General features: G+C 36.3%; 1 pseudogene; it reads right to left on the bottom strand.

Annotated features, from left to right (window-relative positions):
• Positions 1–1,545: 1,545 nt before the first annotated feature.
• The window catches only part of LOC118968434 (uncharacterized), a 30,324-nt pseudogene continuing 12,053 nt past the window's right edge, over positions 1,546–19,816 (bottom strand).

Genomic DNA, 19,816 nt, shown 5'->3' on the forward strand with positions numbered 1-19,816 from the left:
GGGGACTTGCTTCAGCATTTGGTTATTATGCAGACAATTTTTCCATGAGGAACCTGACTAAAAGAGAATATTTTAATATTTAGAAATTACATACATATTTACATACAAAATTGCATCCTGTTTTGATAAACCTAGAAATCCATTCTGAAAGAGTCCTGAAAAATTTTGTTTTTGCTGTAAATATCAATAAGAGTGCTACTTCTACAACTTTTGAGATCTCCCCTTTAAAGGTACAAATTGTAGATTTTAAGAAGTAAAAATTTCAGGAAACATTTATACAATTTATTTTCACTAGCAATTAATAGGCTGATTCCTTAATACTTCAGGTATTATAGTCAGTGCTGGTTTTAGTGTTCACAGCATTTTCTGTTGCTTTTGTGTAACATCTTACTATTTATTTATTTACTCACTTAAATTTATATTATCCACCATGGCAGGTATTAAAGATATGGTGAAAAATAAGGTAGACTATGTCCTATAGCTTTTTTATAGTAACATTGAAGAATGTAGAACAACATGTATGATAATTATGTAAGGAGCCAAGAGTAGAAAAATAATTTCTCTATTCCTTTTCATTTTATCATTTTATTCCATTCCATCCTGTTTTACCTCTCTTTCTCTTTGCTGTTTCATTTATATTTGTATTCATTTATTTACTCAAATTACAAATCAGGAATGTTAGCTCTCCTTTTTATGTATTTTTGTGCAATCTGCCACTATGATGCATCTATGTAAACCAGATGAACACTTGATTTCAATAGAGAAGAATGAGGCTGGGGTATTTATATAGACCTTGAAGGAAGTGTTAGGAATATGTGTATTCAAACTTGTAGGGATAATGAGAAACTTTTTAAATGAATAAAGCTAGAAGAACACAAAAATTCCGCCCTGTAAGTACTTGCTTCTTTTTAATGGTTTTCTTAGGTTGCTAGCATATGTGTATTTTTAACATTTCTGCCTGTACAATTTTTTATCAGGCCTTTGTACATGTACCTACTGAAGACAGGGTAGAAACTAGTATTTTTCATCAGTTCTAGTGAACAAACAAATCTGAAGCCTGTTTTTCAAAAATGAAGTTGAAATGTCATTTTTCTTTTTGAATCAAAGACTAACTTCTTAGTGTTTTGCTATGCAAAATTTATAGTATTTTGGAAACTTTTTGTCCCCGTAATTATACAACCCAAATTGTCTGCTCCTATTTAATTGTTTTACTTAAATTGTGTTGAATACCAATATCTAACAATACTGTAGGCATAAATGATTCCAAAATTTCATTCATTAAGTTATAAGAAATGAATATTCTCAGCAAGTGTACTAGGGGGTAGTTTTATATATATATATATATATAGTAATTTTACAGTATTTTATATATTCTGTCCATTTATAATATTTGAGAACATTTGCAATATTAATGGACCTAATATAAGAGAAGTTCAACATATATATATTTACATTTGAATACTGGGTATTAATAAGAGTCAAAATACGGTCAAAATTATATTTTAAAAACTTATAATAAATGCTTGGTGTTAGTCTACATACAATTCAGTTTTTGGTGTGAAGTTTTTTGGCTGCACGAAAGAACATATGGTTTACTTTACTAATGGGAATACTTCTTAATGCTGGGATGACCTCTTGGTATTTTTTCTGCTGTTGATTTTTAGCATAGTTACGTGATTGTATGAAGAGCTGAGCGGAGCGGTGCTCATCACGTTCTTTCTAAATAGAAGTACTTACAACCACTACTATTACAATGAGGAGGTAGACAAGCCATGCAACCACCCGATATTTCTGAGGCCAATTAGGAGGAAAAGCCCACACAAGATAATAGTATAAAGCCAAACTGGGGGCTTCTTAAGAACAAAGCTATTACATAAATGGCTCTTCATGGAAATGGCAACGTTGAATTTTCACCATTTTCCCAGCGGTTTTGGACACTCTCCGGTCCCTCGTGCGCTCCCCGGGCCTCTTCCGACCGCCCGACCGCCGCGTCCCCTGCGCAAGCGCAGACCGGGGAGCCGCGGGGGAGCGAGAGCCACGCAGAGGCCCAGGCCCGACCCCGCGGCGCCCCCGGCGGCCGGAGCGCGCGAGCTTCGGAGCTTCAGTGACATTCTTTCCTCCCTTTAAGAGGCCATAGACTCCCCATAGAAAGTTTGCAACTATTCTGTGGTAAGTGGTGGTGGTGGGAATTAGGAAAGGGAGAAGCCCACACTGTTAAAAAAAAAAAAAAAAAAGAAATTGACAATGGTGTTTTTAATAGCGTAAAGGCCCTTTCTAATTCTGGTATTTTGCGATTGTCTTCACATCAGACATTGACGATAAGTGTGTTTAAGAGAAGTGCCAGCATCTGAATTTCATCTGCTGGGTGGCTTCCAGTCTAGGGACTCACCGCAAAGCATTTTCTAAGTGCTTCATTGCATATGGTACTGGGCTGGCCGCTAGTTCAGGGAACTGCTCACACTGTGTTCTCTTCCTCAGGTTATTTATATTAGAACGCGGGATAAATAAAAAGAAGCCAGAAACAGAATTAGAAGAAAAAGTGAGAAAGGCAGGTAGCACTGTGTTTCTATTTCAGCGATAAGTCTTTTGGAAGACTTGGTCAGTATAAGGGGGAGTGGTTAGAAATGTTGAAGGTACAAACCTTCATCTCAAAATACCCGCTTGAGAAGTTGGATTCATGAAGATAGATCCTCTGTGTACAGCAAGGAACCTCTCCGTCTCTCTTTTGCATTTAACCCCAGATATTCTCTGTTTGGATGGCTGGAAGCAATGAAAATTATTAGCTCCTCATAATTGATCACTCTTGCCAAAGAGAGATTGATAGATATGGTTGGGATTTAAGGGAGAAAAACAGTCCCCATGACTTTGACAATAAAAATGAATGTGCTGCTAAGATGCTGAAAATACATCATTAAATAGCCCCAAGAAACGTCACAAATAATGTATATGTGTTTTAAGTTGGTCAGTATGAGGTTTGTATTATTTTAAATGGCCTTTTCTCTCAGTTCAAATTGCCTTAGTCTTCTGCTATTTAAAAATATTTTGTATTCATGAACACTTCTCTTATAATTGATGTGGTTGGTTGCTTATAGCCCAACTGTAATGTGTAAGCTGGAAAGTTCATTTATTTATTCATTCCAGGTATGATGATAGTAATTGGTTTTTGAGTTAATTTTAAAGCTTATATTTTCATGAGTTCTGTTTACCTACATTGCAAGAAATCATGTATGGAGAACAGATCAAGGCCAGATTAAATGGGCCTATCACACTCTGTCTAGATCTTTGTTATAGCAGTTGACACACTTTCCCCTTTTACATTAATTTTGCCTGGTGGAATGACAACAGAGCATGGTCTGTATTTGACTATCACTGTATTCTCAGCATTTAACACAAAACTTGCAACATAATAGAGACCCAAAAAGGGTGGTTTGGATGAATAAAGCACCACACACACACACACACACACACACACACACACACACACACACACACACACACACACACACACACACCATTTTAACTTTTATTGGGTGTTGAGGTGGTGTCATTCTCTGGGATATCTTCCCCTAGGGGAAGGCAAAATCTTTTCATAAAATCTCTTGTTATCTAAATGTATTTTTTCTGGAATTTGACTGAATATTGATATGAAACACTCTGACATCTTAGTGGAATCCAATTCAAGTTATCTTTGTAGTAATTAAGACATTCAGGTTCCTATTGAGTCTTCTGTTGACATTTATGAGAACAATTATTTTATACTAATTGTAAGAATATTTTTCAGTTTGCCTGGTGGATAAAATCAGGTTTTGGAGAATCAGTTCCTAGCTGGGAGATTCTGATGATGGACTCTGAGAGAAACCCATCCACATTAGTTGCTTTCTGTGTATTCAGTCAGTTTTGTCCATGCAAACACATGTTACGAGTGCTTTGAGTATGACACAGTGCTGAAAGGAGACAGTAGTTGAACGCAGCCAGAGGATTATGTAATTCATGTGCAATTCTGATCATTCTCATTTAGGTTGGGAGTCAAGGGGCATACTTTGGAGTAATATCCCTGTCTCTGTATTTACTTGAGCTCATATGGGATTGCCATTTACTGTAGAACAGATTGTGCCCTAAACATTGAAACCCATTTGAAGTGCACACTACTTATACTATCGACATTATCAATTTGAATATTTTATGTGGCAATTTTATGACAGAGGACAGTTAAGTGTTTTGTTCTTATAAAATTAGAGTATTATGACACATTTTCTAATAAATGGAACTAAAATGTCTGGAGAAAAATGTTCCTTTTTTTTTTAAATTTACCCAAATGCTCTGTATGGGCTAGTGGCAGCCTGAACTTGGATAAGCTACATAGCTCCTTTGGTCCTCAAGTGGAGATATTAATTCCTCCTGGTTAAATTGGTTGAATGTACTAGACATGCGTGACACACAGCATTCAATAAATGTTCTTGAATGAATATGAAAGCCCTGAGCATAATGCCTGTGCTAAAGGGTTGATACATTGCAGCTCACTTTTGCCTTGAATAAGGGGAATTTTAGAGGAATAAAGTGTATGTGTAAATATGTGTATTTGAATCTTTGAACTTGTAAAGTGTTTCACATTTTACAATTAACTGATGCATGATACTACCTAAAATGTCCCTGCTCAGATGTTTAGGATCTTTATTTTCCTGAGGACTACACATCCAGCATAAAGAAAATTGTAACTGTGTTGAAAATAAAAGGAAAATTAGTGGTTCAGGGCTCCTAAAATACTGGAGTTTTAGGTTTAGAAGGGAACATTTGAATTGTCCTTTAACAAGTACATATTAGTTATTACATGGGAGCAATTTTGTTATGCACTAGGGCTATAAAGGTAAATAAAATACTATTACTGGGAAGTTACAAGTCTTCGCACGAATATTTACAGGGATGAGTCACAATTGCTAACTTGATTTTTAGGAATCTCTCTTATGACAGTTCAAAATGTGTCTTCCTATAACTTTCATTTATTGGTGTTAGTTTTACTCTTTGGGGCACAAAAATATGTCTGATTCTTTACTAGAAAAGTTTTTCTTATATATTAAGTAAATGTTTTCAGAAACTTCTATTCTTAAAGTTAAACATCACTGTATTCTTCTGCTGTTCCTTAAGGCTTTTCTCCATTTTGCTTACTTTCCTGAAAGCCTTCCAGGTTATCTGCTTACCTTTAAGATATGTGGTACCCCAAATAAACAGGATACAGCAGGGTGCTCCCTTCCTGAATTCCAGATATGGCCTCTCAAATCTCTGTCATAATTCATATTAGTAACTTAGTGATCAATCTGTACTATAAGATGTCCCTTCCCTACTGTTGGAAAGAATTGTATTTGTTTTGCACATGTTTCCATATGAGGTAGTTTTTGAAAAAAGATAAATGACCTCTCTAACTTCTTGAGGAGCTTTTCATAGACCATTTCCAACACCAAAATGGAAAGGATAATAAGGACAATGTTGCTGGGGCTCCAGTTTATTGAATTAGCATTTGGAAGTCATTTTTGGTTCAGTTGATTAAAGACACTGTAATTTCTACATTTTTTCTGACAGCTAAGTCGAGTAGCCAAGAAAGGACTTCTATAGTTTTGCATGAGCTGTTTCTATAAATTACTCTCTCACTTGAACATTGTTTTTCTTTCTGGACCAGAAAAGAACTGTCCTACTTCTAACTCTAAGCACTTACTAAGAAAACATATCTTCTCAGTGTTTTTTTTAAGTTTGCAAAGGTGTGAAACTCTCTTTATTCCAGGTGTACTCTCACTCATCATATGGGACAAGGAGCCCGGTCTAGCACAACGCCAGAAGATGCCATGTAGGTAGGCACACCACTTTGCTTTGCTCCTTTTACTGGAAAGAAAGGATAAAGAGAGATGCAATAATTAATTGGAAGATGGGGACAGGGAAGAGATCTCTGCCTAAATAAAAGAGGAGTATTTGGAAGCAGCGGTGAGGTGGGTAGAACTGGGTGGATGGGATGTTAAATTCCTAGGGCTGCTATAAAAAGTATATAAAAAGTTGTGGCTTAAAACAACAGAAATTTGTTTTGTCATAGTCAGGAGACTAGACGTTTGAACTGAATGTGTTGGAGGGCCCCACTCCTTCTTAAGGCTCCAGGAAAGACTCGTTCCTTGCCTCTTTCTAGCTTTCATGGCTCCTGGCAATCACTGGCATTCTTTCCTTGTAGATACATCATTCCAATCTTTGTCTTGTTCTCACATGGCTTTCTTTCTTGTGTCTCCTCTGTGACTCTTTGTCCAAATCTCTCTCCTTTTTCTTATAAAAACATCAGTCTTTGAATTAGGGCCCAAACTAATCCAGCTTGGCTCTATCTTAACTTGATTAAATCTGTTGGTAATGGAACAGATGTAGTTTACAGGTACTGTGGGTTAGGATTTGAATATCTTTTTAGGGGATACAATTCAGTCTACAAAAGATTGGCACCAAACCATGGAACACTTTCATGTTAGAGAGAAGAGTATAGGTTTTATTTAAAAGTGAAGGGGACCACTAGAAACTTTAAGCAAGGGTGCCAACAAAATAGTTATTATAGGAAGGTCTGCTAGCAAGCCATGTGCTTCAGTATACTAAACTGAAGATGAAATTTAGAGCCTAGGATATTAATTAGGAGTATGTTACAGTGTTCCAGGAAAAATAAGAAGGCAAGTTTATAAAGGAAGATATGGAAGAGTGTATTTTCTAAATATTGCTGCAACAGTGTCCCTCATACCACTTGCTTTCCTACCATGAGACCTTCTCATACCCTCATCAACAGGTGGTGTATGTTATTCTGTGCATGAATCTGGGCAGAGCCAGTAACTCTGGCTCTGCAGAATAGGGCAATAGTGACACTGTACCAGTTATGAGTGTAGACTCCTGGCCCAGCAGCTTGAAGTCCCTACCTCTTAGAAGACAGCCACCATGTAAGAAGGGTGGCTCTCCTGATACCATTATGTTGTGAGAAGCCCCACTGAGCCATGTGAAGAGGCTCTGGAGGTAGGGCCAGGGCTGTGGTGAAGTAAGTGAGATGCCTAGTGTGTATATTTAAGGAGGCACTCACTCCTAGGGTTGAATAAGTACAGGGGCAGCACTGGGAATGAGTGCCTCCTTAAATTTTGTGCCCAAGGCACCTCTTCTTGCGTTACCCTAGTCCTTGCCCTTCCTCAAGGATGAGATACACCATGGGAGGAGAGAGTGAGGGAGAGAGAGAAAGAATGAGTGAGACAGACACACCATGAAGTACCACAGGGGTGCAAGACATTTAAGTAAGAAAACCATCTTGAATATTGATCCTGTGACCTCAGCTCCCAGCTGGCACCAGGTGGATGAGATGAACCACCAAGCTGAACCTTCCTAAATTCTGATCCACAAAATCATGAGTGAAACAAAATGGTTGTTTTAAGCTGCCAAGTGTTGGGAGTAGTTTGTTATTCAGCAGTATCTTACCCAAAACATCCCCAAGTCTTGCCAGTATTGTGCAGGGCTTATAGTTGACTGACAAATACCAAGTAGGTCTATATTTTCTCAATTCGGATGGAGTGGAATATGTCTGATTACTACTTAGAAGAGATGAAGAAAGTGATGAAGAGAGGTTATAGACACTGGCAGCCTAGGAAATAGAATTTAATGCTTTGCTTCTTCAGCTCATTGCTTAAGTCACATAGCCAGACAACTTTTAATGTTTGAGGCTGGCCAGAACAAACTGACATACACTCTCAACAGTTTGAGTCCTTATAGAAACACAATCCATGTCTGTTTTGATCTATGCCATACAGAGGGATGTGAAATTTCCAATTTAGAGCAGATGGTCTGAATTCTGATGCTAAATGAATAAAATTGTCCTTGAATTTCATTAGCCCCCATGTGGGAAGGAGGAAAGTCTGTATAGCTATTTCTTTTTGGCTTTGACCAGATCAAGCTTTTTTGAATGAAAGGTTTATTTTTACAAAGGCTGAATTTACTATTTTTCGAGTACCTCTGTTTCACAGTAATTTACACATTCTTTCAAATGGTTGTTGGCACATTTATTTATTTTCCTTTGAGGAAGTTTGTAATTACTCATAAACAAGGCTGAGAAAAAAGTGTATCTGGAAAAAAAGAAAGGGACTGCTTGGTAGAGGAGGTGTATTGCATGTACAGTTAACATATAACGGATATTTTTCAAAGCCTTCATTCTATTTTATAGGTTTCTTTGCATGCTTCTACAAGTGGGCAATGAGTAAGGATTCCATGATCCATTATTCATTTCTATAGGATGTTAGACATTTTTATGATCTCCTAGAGTATTTATAATCTGTACTACACAATTTAGCACCTAATTACATTCTGTCTCATAATGTTCATTATTATATCATTGTGTGATTCTTGTCCTGTCAAGTAAATTATATGATCTTAAAAGGTAGGAACCATGTCTTAAACTTCTTCTGTATTTGCATTCCATCTAGCATAGTGCTGAACACAGTATCCATCTGGGAACATTTTAATTGATAGAAGTATATTAAGTCATTCTAGTTCCTCACAGCTCAATGAATGTGTCTATGGAGCATTTGTCATGGCCCTGTATTTAAGGGCACAGAGATAGGCAAATTACTTTTCCTTTCCCAAAGGAGTTTGTCATCAAGTGGAAGTACTAAAGTGAGGAGTTGCTTGATTGGTAAGTGACTTCCTCTCTTTCTTTTTCCCATTAGTGTCAGACCAGAAATGGTGAAGAGCAAAGAGGCATGCACCATTGTGCTGCCATTATCATTTTCATTTAGATGATGGTCAACATTTTTTCCTCTTCATTTCTCCAGTTGAACAAGCCAACTAATAGTGTCTGACCCAGGAAGGGGGGTCTCTTCTGGCTGGGCAGCGAGGTTAAATGCATTGGCAAACCTTCCCTTCCTCTTATTTTGAGAGAGCATGCTGTTTCTCAGTGCTTCAGATCTACATTATTGTTGTTGTTTTTTCCATTGTGGTAAAGCATATATAACATAAAACTTAGCATTTTAACTATTTTTAAGTGTAGAGTTAAGTACCATTGAGGTCATTCACATTGTTGTGCAACCATCACCCCTGTCTATCTCTAGAACTTGTTTTCATTATTCCAAACTGGGAACTGTGTTCATTAAGCAATGATTCCCTATTCTCCTCTCCCCCAGCCTTGAGCAACTGTCATTTTTACTTTCTCCTCTACAAATCTGACTACTCTGTATACCTCACATAAGTGAAATCATGGTGTGTTTTTCATTTGGTGTCTGGTTTATTGTATTTAGCTTAACATCTTCAAGGTTTATCCATGTCATAGCATGTATCAGAATTTCATTCCTTTTTAAGGCTGAATAATATTCTATTGTATGTGTATATTACATTTTGTTTATACATTCATCCATTGGTGGACATACCAGTTGTTACCAGGTTTTGGTCGTGAATAATACTTCTAGGATTGTGGGTATGCAAATACACATCACATTATTATGAGTACCAACACTGACTCTAGTGTTCCTGGTGAGCAAATTATCCTTCTGAGCCATTAAAATACCTCGAAGAGTCCATGTGTCTCTGGAATTTCATGACTTGAATTCAGAGACTCAAGTATCCATTAGAAAAATGTGGCATGGCAGCATTTTTTAGATTAGGAATGTGATTAATGCTTGTATTTGGTAAATACATCTTGTTTATTTATCTTTAAAATGCTTCTCCTGTTCATCTTTCTACTCTATCACTGCTGCAAGGTATATCCTCACTGCCTTGCAGCAGGATTATTGCAATCACATTCTAACTGGTTTGTCCACCTTGTCTCCCCCTATTCAAATTTTCCTACAAATCACCGCTTTGGTCATTTCATTGACTAAAAAAAGCCTTTCAGTTCCCATAATGTACAGGACACAGCTCACAGTTTGTTGGGTATTGAAGACCATTTGTAATCTTGTGCCAGCTTACCTTTCAGGTCCCGCTGCTTTCTCTTCCCCATGCAAACTCTGATTCAAGTCAAAATCGTCATCTTATTACCCCTTAGACAAATCATTATCTTGACTTTTCACCTTGCTGGTTGTTCCACCTGATAACCTTTTTTATGCTGCCTTTAAGTCTGAGTTCAAATCTCAGTGTCTCTGCTGAATTTTTTCAACAGCCACATTAGAAAATGATGCTTGTTCTTTCGAATATTTGTGCACTCACTATAAGATAAATCATGTTGATGTTTTGTAATAACTAACATTTTTTTAATTCTCAGGTTTGGGCTCAGTGCTTTGTTGTATTATTTCATTTTTATAGCAAACGTGAAGTATATATCATTACTACCATTATACATATGATAAACTTGAGGCTTTGAGACTCTATGTAACTTGTCTGAAATCACATAACTACTACGTGGGGTAGTTATGGGCTAGGGCTCATTATTTAGGGCTCAAATCTAGGGCTCAATCGCGAGTTTTCTGCTGCTAAAGCTTCATTTTAAAAGGTATATTCATTATCTTAATTAAATTATAGGCCCATGGGGAATAGGGTACTTATTGCTCATGGGATCATTCATAGAAACCATGGGAGTCAAAGTCAGAAAGATTACCCATTGAATGTAAACTGTTTTTCCCCCTTTTAATTAGCTTTCTGTGAATGAGCTTAGCCTGATTTTTCAACAGATTACTTAATACTCTTTCTTCAAGGCCAGGAAAGCTACATGACTGCTCATGTCTGATTAAGGGCACTTCTGAGACACTTGCTTCTATGTAACACATATCACTGTTTTATCTGTTACCTGTTTGTCTCCCCAATGACACCTTTGCTTGAATTCCTAGTACCTAGAATGGTACCCTGCACCTGAGCTTAGTAAATGCTTATTAAATGAATTAACTGCATCTGTGGCCATTATCCATCTTAAGAGTTGGTTTCTAAACATGTTGCTGCTGAAGAGCTGAGCAGTACCTAAGTCCAATAAATATATTCCTTTGACTAGGATATACTCTCAAGGAGGCATAATGGGACTATAAATGAAAACTGAAATTTATTTAATTGTACCACAACTTACGTTACATGGTATATTGTATTTGTGGCCACTTTCAACAAAAGTGTTTGACTATAAGGAGTTGGCATCGATGCTCAATGAGAGATCTCCTTGCTTAAAGGCCTGGGTGTTTTTGGTCTGTAAATAATTTGGGAGAAGGTATGGTTCAACATTTCATAACATATTCATTAAAATTAACTACTCCTCTTTTATTGCTGGATTTATGCTCTTCAAACAACCTTCTGATGAATGACTGGATTTCCTAAATACCTTGATTATTAAAAACCAATGCTAGAATAGATACTAATATTTTGGTCACTGGAATAAATGTATTCTTCACAAAAAAGGCAGATAATTCTTAAATATTTAATTATTTCTGAATCTGCTAACTGTGTCTTAAAAAATTGAAGCAGGGAAGCTTCAGACCTGATTTAAACAATGGCGATGTCTCTAAACAAGTTCCACGGAGTTCTTTTCCTGAGAAAGCCAACAAAATTCTTAATCTGTTTTTATAGATAGGTAGAGCAGCATCTGGCACAATATTCTGCACACAGTAGGCATGCAACAAATACTTTGAAATGCTGTCAGTTCAGAAGAATGCAGTAGTCTAAAGCAATGGTTGTCAATCATTTTTCCTTTGTGACACACAATAGATATTGTTTTGACTTTTCAATACATTTCTGTGTGCCTACTCAAGTTTGTTTCATGTACACCAGCTATAAGTGCACTTTCTTTCTCCCATTCTGGAATCATATGAAAATGTGCATCAGAATAATAGTAGTAAAAATAATAATAGAAGTAATAATAATAATAATAGTAATATGATAATATTAATAACAGCCATAGTAACAATAATGGTAATGATAATAGTGACAATAATAAACATTATGATACAGCTAGATTCAAACATCAATCTGATCACTATTTTGTTTATAACCTTGCAATAGCTCCTAGTTGCCCAGTGTCAGTCCCTAAACTTTTGTTCGGAGCACAGGGCTCAGCATGGTGGTAGTACCAGCAGCAGATAGTTGCTTGTGCCCCTGCAGGATGGAGATTCACTCTGGCAAAGGCCTCCAGGCTCCCTACATTCCACACCACAGAACTATCTGAAGAACTCAAGAGAAGCAGGAATAACAACTTGGTATTCAGTGTGACCTCAGCTTGTTTCCTGCTCTGACAGAGGAGGGGGTATATACATAGATTCCAGGGTTCTCAGGGATTGTAAACTACTCGAGGGAAATTTCGAAAAGGCAATTTGATATGAACCAGCTTCTACCTCAGATCCTCCTGAAGATTCATTAAAAATGAAACAACAGAAATGCTTTGGCTTGCTCTGAGATTAGAAGGACCTCACAACAAGGATAAAGTTATCTGACTTTGATGGTTTTATTTATTTATTTATTATTTTTTAAATTAAAGTATCATGATATACAATCTTATTAAGGTTTCACATGAGCAACATTGTGGTTTCAACATTCACCCATACTATCAAGTCTCCCCGCCTCCCATTGTAGTCACTGTCTATGAGTGTAGTAAGATGCTATAGAGTCTCTACTTGTTTTCTCTATCCTGTACTGCCTTCCCTGTGACCTACCTTTATTACGTGTGTTAATTATAATACCTCTTAATCCCCTTCTCCTTCCCTCCCCATCCCCTTTCCTTTGGTAACTGCCAGTCCCTTCTTGGAGTCTGCGAGTCTGCTGCTGTTTTGTTCCTTTAGTTATTGCTTTGTTGTGATACTCCACAAATGAGTGAAATCATTTGGTATGTGTCTTTCTCCACCTGGCTTATTGCATTGAGCATAATACCCTCTAGCTCCATCTATGTTGTTGCAAATGGTAGGATTTGTTTTCTTCTTATGGCTGAATAATATTCCACTGTGTATATGTACCACATCTTCTTTATCCATTCATCTACTGATGGACACTTAGATTGATTCCATACCTTGACTATTGAAAATAGTGTAGGGATAAACATAGGGGTGTATATGTCTTTTTGAATCAGGGATCTTGTTTTCTTTGGGTAAATTCCTAGGAATGGAATTCCTGGATCAAGTGGTATTTCTATTTTTAGTGTTTTGAGGAACCTCCATATTGTTTTCCACAATGGTTGAACTAATTTACATCCCCACCAGCAGTGTAGGAGGGTTCCCCTTTCTCTACATCCTCACCAGCATTTGTTGTTTCTTGTCTGTTGAATGTTGGCCCTCCTAACTGGGTGAGGAGACATCTCATTGTGGTTTTAATTTGCATTTCCTTGATGATTAGCAATGTGGAGCATCTTTTCATGTGCCTGTTGGCCATCTGTGTTTCTTCTTTGGAGAAGTGTCTGTTCAGATCCTCTGCCCATTTTTTAATTGGCTTATTTATTTTTTGGGTGTTAAGGTATGTGAGTTCCTTATATATTTTGCATGTTGATGGTTTTATTTGTGAATTCCACACTGCTACTCCTAGTTCTTTGGACATTTAATTCTGAGAAAAATTCAGCTTTCTACACAACATAATTTTAATTTTCATTGAATTTGAAATATTTTTAAGCCTTTTCTTTTGTCCCTTGTAAGCTAGTTTATGATACTTCCTAAAGGACTTCTGAGGTAATTTGGAGCAATGAAGTCATTGATGAACTATCCTTTTATATCATGAAACTCAAATAGTAAATAATTAATTTTTACGCTTATATTATGGTATAATGGAAAGAGAGCTGGTTCAAATCCTGGTTCTACAATTTACATGCTGTTTAGGCACTGGGCAATAAAGTTTGTTCATGCATGCATTCATTCATTCTTTCAAAAGATTACAAAGTTCATACTTTGTGCCACACATGGTATTAAAGCTCTGAAGAAAGAAGTCAAATAGAAATGATGTCTGAACTTTTAAAGAGATTTTAGTTTACTAAGGTAGATTGGCAAGTTATTGCAAGGTTATAAACAAAATAGTGATCAGATTGATGTTTGAAATATTCTAGCTGTATCATTATTTTTACTATTGTCATATATATTATTATACTTATTGTTATTAGTATTGTTACCATTTATAACATTATTACATTACTAATATTGTTATTATTACTTCCAGTAATAATAAATAATAAGTAATGAAGCAATTATACTAGTGTACCATGGAGCTATGTAGAATGGTAGTGTCCTAGAGAACTAAAACCAAAGCAGGTGTGAATCAGGATTGGTGGAGGCATTAGGGAAAGCTTCTCAGGGAAGTTAAATCTTTAAGTTAAATCTTAAAGCCAAGTACAATTTAGTCCAATATAGATACAGAAAGAACATTCTAGCAACATGAGCAAAGCTAACAGGGAAACATAAAATAATAAGATATGTATATAGATTAATATTTACTGATATGGAAGTTTCATCTTGAGGAGGCAAATGAGATAAATCTAGACTAATGCTTCCATTTCTTTTTCTCTAAAATGAAGATAAGTATATCAACCTCATGGAGTTGTAAGTACTCAACAAGCAGCATATGTAGAATACCCAGCACACAGGTGCTCAAAAATGTTAACTTCTTTTTCTCCCCACAATTTCCCCTCCCCTGCCCTTTCTCACTTCATATTTTCCTAATTAGGAAACACCCTGTTGATGACTGAGTTATCAGTTTGTAAATATTGGCTATAATTAGGAAAGTAGAGGAATAATTAAAAGGTTTAAAACTTTGTTCTTTTTCTGGCCTGGACTGAGGGATCTTGAATTGAATGGGGACAGTACTTGGCAACAACATTATTTTGATACTGCACAATTTCCTGTGTCATTACAATTGGTATGGGAGGAGGGTACTGGTTCCCAAAGGGCACTGTATTCTTGGTCTGTCTGCTTGATTTACTGAGTTCAGCATTGAGCACAGGTCATGTGCAGTAGAGTGCCAGGGAGAAACTGGAATGATGCTGTTGTGTATGTTCTCTTTCCTTTCACCATTTTGAGGTCTCTGAATTTGGATGTGCTTCAGGGAACACATATTTGAAGTAATCATTTTTTTTTCTGGGTAGCAGGTCCATAACTTCCATGATCCAGTAAATATTAAAGACCTTTTGGAGATTTTGGGTCTACATTTTGATATATCTTACAAGAAACTTTGCCTTAAGTTTGGTCTGATTAGAGTTATCTAGTCCAGAGAGATTTTCTACTAGAAAATAAGAAATCGTTATTTATACTTGGATGTAGTTTTCCCAAATCTTTGTCATTTGCAAACATATTTCATGATTTTTGTCATACCCAGATGCCTTCTGTTCTGTTTTTCACTCAAAATTTTTCTTTAAGTCTTCAACTTTTTAAAAATCAACATAAAATTAGCCTCATCCTAAGCAATAATACTTATGAACTCATGGACTTGATCTACTCATTATATTCTTCTAATACATATTCAGGCAAGTGTTAAAAAATTATCATCAAAAAGAATAAAATACCTAGGAATAAACCTAATCAAGGACATGCAAAACCTACTGTGAAAACTATAAGACACTGATGAAAGAAATGAAAGAAGACACAAATAAATGGAAATCTCTCCCATGCTCTTTGATAGGAAGAAACAAAATGACCATCCAGCTGAAAGCAATTTACAGATTAAATACAATCCTTTTCAAAACATCAACAGCAGTTTTCAGTCAATGAGAACAAATAATCCTAAAATTCATATGGGAGCACAAAAGACCCCAAATAGCCAAAGCAATCCTGAGAAAGAACAATACTCAGGTATAACGCTCCCTGACTTCAAGCTATACTATAAAGTTACGGTAATTAAAACAGTATTGTACTGGCAAAAGAACATACTCATAGATCAATGAAATAAAACAGAGAGCCCAGATATAAACCCATGCATATATGGTCAGTTAATATACAATAAAGGAGACATGAATATACAATGGAGAAAAGACAGCCTTTTCAGTAACTGGTGTTGGGAAAACTGAACAGCTATATGTAAGAGAATGAGATGGATTACTGTCTAAATCTGTACACAAAAGTAAACTTTAAATGGGTCAAAGACCTGAATGTAAGTCATGAAAACATAAAACTCTTAGAAGAAAACATAGGCAAAAATCTCATGGACATAAGCATGAGCACTTTTTTCCTGGACACATCTTCTCAGGCAACGGAAATAAAAGGAAGAATGAACAAATGGGACTACATCAGACTAAAACCCTTCTGTACAGCAAAGGATATCATCATCAGAACAAAAAGGCAACCTACAGTATGGGAGAATATATTCATAAATGATTTATCTGATAAGGGGTTAACATCCAAAATGCATAAAGAAATCATACTGCTCAACACCAAAAAACCCCAAATAACCCAGTTAAAAAATGGGCAGAGAACCTGAACAGACATTTCTCCAAGGAAGAAATACAGATGACCAACAGGCACATGAAAAGATGTTCCACATCGCTAATAATCAGGGAAATACAAATGAAAACCACATGAAATATCACTTTGCATCATACCTGTTAGAATGGCTACTATCCAAAAGACAAGAAATAACAAGTGTTGGTGAGGATGCAGAGATAGGGGAACCCTCCTACATTGCTGATGGGACTGTAAATTGGTGCAGCCCCTGTGGAAAGCAGTGGAGGTTTCTCAGAAAACTAAAGATAGAAATACCAAGTGACCCACTAATTCCACTCCTAGGAATTTACCGGAAGAGATAAAATCCCTGATTCAAAAAGATATATGGACCCCTATGTTTATTTCCAAATTATTTACCATAGTCAAGATATGGAAATAACCAAAGTGCCCATTGTTAGATGAATGGATAAAGAAGAGGTTGTACATATACAAAATGGAATATTATTCAGCCATAATAAATAAAGAAATCCTGCCATTTGTGACAACATGGATGGATCTAGAGGATATTATGCTTTCTGAAATAAGCCAGGTGGAAAAATACAAATGCCATATATTTTCACTTACACGTGGACTCTAAAAACAAAATAAAACAAAACAAAATGAAGAAATCAGCAATAGACTCATAGACACTGAGAAGGGACTGGTGGTTACCACTGGGGAGGAGTTAGGGTGGGTTGGAAGAGAAGGGAAGGGGGATAGAGAGGCACCAAAATTCTCTATCATAATATAAGTTGGTCATGGGGATGGAATAGAGTCAGTTGTTCTGTAACATCTTCCTATGTGAACAGATAATTGCTGCACTAGTTGGGATGAGGATTTAATAATATGGTTAGCTGCTGAACCACTCTGTTGTGTACTTGAAAAAATGTAATATTCTGTATTAACTATACTTCAGTAAAACTGTATGCGTTAAAAGTATCCATTCTACCACATAATATAGGTATCAACATATACAGACAAGTCTATTCACACATGAATCATCTATGGCTGCTTTTGATCTGCAACATCAGAGTCATTGAGACAAAGAGTGGCCCATAGAGACTAGCATATTTATTATTTTGCTTTTTAAGAACAAGTTTGCCAATCTCTCACCTAAAATTATCTCCCTACCATCAATAGAACACATAGCATGTAGCACACTCTATAAAGCATTACTGTAGTGTATTTGTCAAGAGACAACATACACTGAATTTTTAATCATATTTCCCAGAACCAGCAAGTACTTTACCTTTTTATTCTAGAGTTGAAATATTTAATTGTAAATAACTTACATTCTGAGAATCTTGGTGACAAGGCTATTTGATACCAAAAGTAAAACACTGACATTAAGGATAATTTATATATTTTTAAATAAAGGAAATATTTGCCTATAAATATATCTAATGGTATAAAAATGAATAAAGAAGTAAAAATTTCCTTGCAAGGAAACTCCAACCTAAAACAATACACTGAAAAATGGTGTTGTTATGCACCATTAAATAATGTGGTTTCCTCCTAGTCATTTTCTGTGTATACTCAAGATAAAAAACATGTTTTTTGTTCTTTAAAATATGGCTGCTCTTATTAAATTAAAAATCAATATATACAACTCAGTTTTTATAACTTAGTTATATTTCTGTTTGGAAACCTAAGTGATATGGCTAGAATTATAAATTGCTTAATATTACTTAAAAATGTTTCCTAAGAGATTTATAGAGATGTAATTTGCATATTGTGAAATTCATCAATTGTAAGTGTACCAATTTTTAGTAAATTTATAGAATTGTGTAGCTGTCAGCATGGTCCAATTTAGAACATTTCCATCATCCCAAAAAGATTCCTCATTCTCATTTGCAGTCAATCTGCTCCTACCCCCAGCCCCAGGCACCTACTAATCTACTTTCTATTTCCATAGGTATGTCTTTCCTGGACATTTCACATAAATGGAATCATATATTATATGCTCTTTTGTGTCTGGCTTTTTTCACTTTAACCAAAGTGACTTTAAGGTTAAAGATGAAGGAAGGATTCAAATAGCTCAGTTCTCTTTATTCTTTTACATAGGATGCTTTAATCAGTTTCTTGTACCAATAGGATGCACAGTTACTTTTTATGTCTTTGCTTTGGAAATTAGGCTTTGAGACAAATAGTGATAGAAGTACTGGGTCACTTTTTCAGTTCCTGAAACTCACAGCTTGCCAAACCTGCTTCCGTCTGCACACATGGAACCATGGATATTTGTGCAGCCCTTGACGTGAGAAGAAGAGGTCTGGGTGGCTCTGTGCCTTGCCTGGTAACAGGTCCAGGTGGCTCTGTGCCTTGTCTGGCTACCTTAAGGGGAAACAAGATTTTGGCACAGCTGGAACAAATGTACCTCATCCTAGTGATCTATACCATGCAGGTGAGGGAGTTCTGCAAGTCTTGTAACTGTTATGTAACAAAACCTTCGAAGTGTCTTATGAATGTGTTAGATGGGCCCAGCCCCAGGATTCCTTTTCTCCGTACTGCTCCTATGTAATAATGACATTAAAAACCTTTTTATAGACTGTCAAAATCATTGAGAAACTGAGTTACTTTTCTCTATTATGTCAACAAGGAAGTACCTTTTCCTTTTTAACTGCTGAATAGAATTCCAATGCCTTCATATCATAATTTTTTAAATTGGTTTATTATTTAGTTTGTTTTCTTTCTTATTATTTATTACAAGCAGTGGTAGATGGCACATTGGCATTTGCATATGTTTGTCTTCTTGTGCAAGTATGAGTAGGATAAATTCCTCCAAGTGGACTAACTGGTTCATAGGCTGTGCACATTTCATGTTGATATCCAGTTAGCTAGCAGCATCCTGACTACAGCTGATTGTGGTTCCTGTGGTAGACTGTAGTTATAGTGGAGCAATGGTTCTTAATGGGGATACAGGTAGGTGAGGATGAGTACATTTCAGAGTGCCCTGGGGGTGGGAGTGAGCTTGAGTGATTTGATCAATCTCTGTGATTCTGATGTGGGCACCACTGTACTAGTTTGTTTCTGTATGTATATATTTACCCAAAATTATGAATGCTGCTTCAAGAATTGTATTGGTACTAAGCTCACTTGGGTTATAAAAAGCACCATGATTTCAGGTTGTGTTCTGCTCAATAAATCTAAGAAAAGTAGCCAGTAGAGCAGTTTTAAATGTTAAAAACATCTCTAATCTATGTAGAGAAAATACACATAAGCCCCTCATAGCCTTTCCTAAAGAAAGTAGAGTTACCCTTGCTCCCTGGCAAATGTTCAGTCTTAGACTGTTCTTTGGTGATGGGCATTTTTCTCTTCTAGTCTACACTCCCTGCTTATTTCAACCCGTGGGAATAAGGGAAGGATGGGAGTGGGGAAGCCATACGCACAGCACCACTTGTGTGTTGTTATGCACCATTAAGTAACAACCGGCAGCCCACTGATCCCTGGAAATCTATTCTTGCATTATAATAAAATAACCCCAGGGTATA

Source organism: Manis javanica, chromosome 3 (assembly GCF_040802235.1).
Source record: "Manis javanica isolate MJ-LG chromosome 3, MJ_LKY, whole genome shotgun sequence".
NCBI classification, from domain to species: domain Eukaryota; kingdom Metazoa; phylum Chordata; class Mammalia; order Pholidota; family Manidae; genus Manis; species Manis javanica.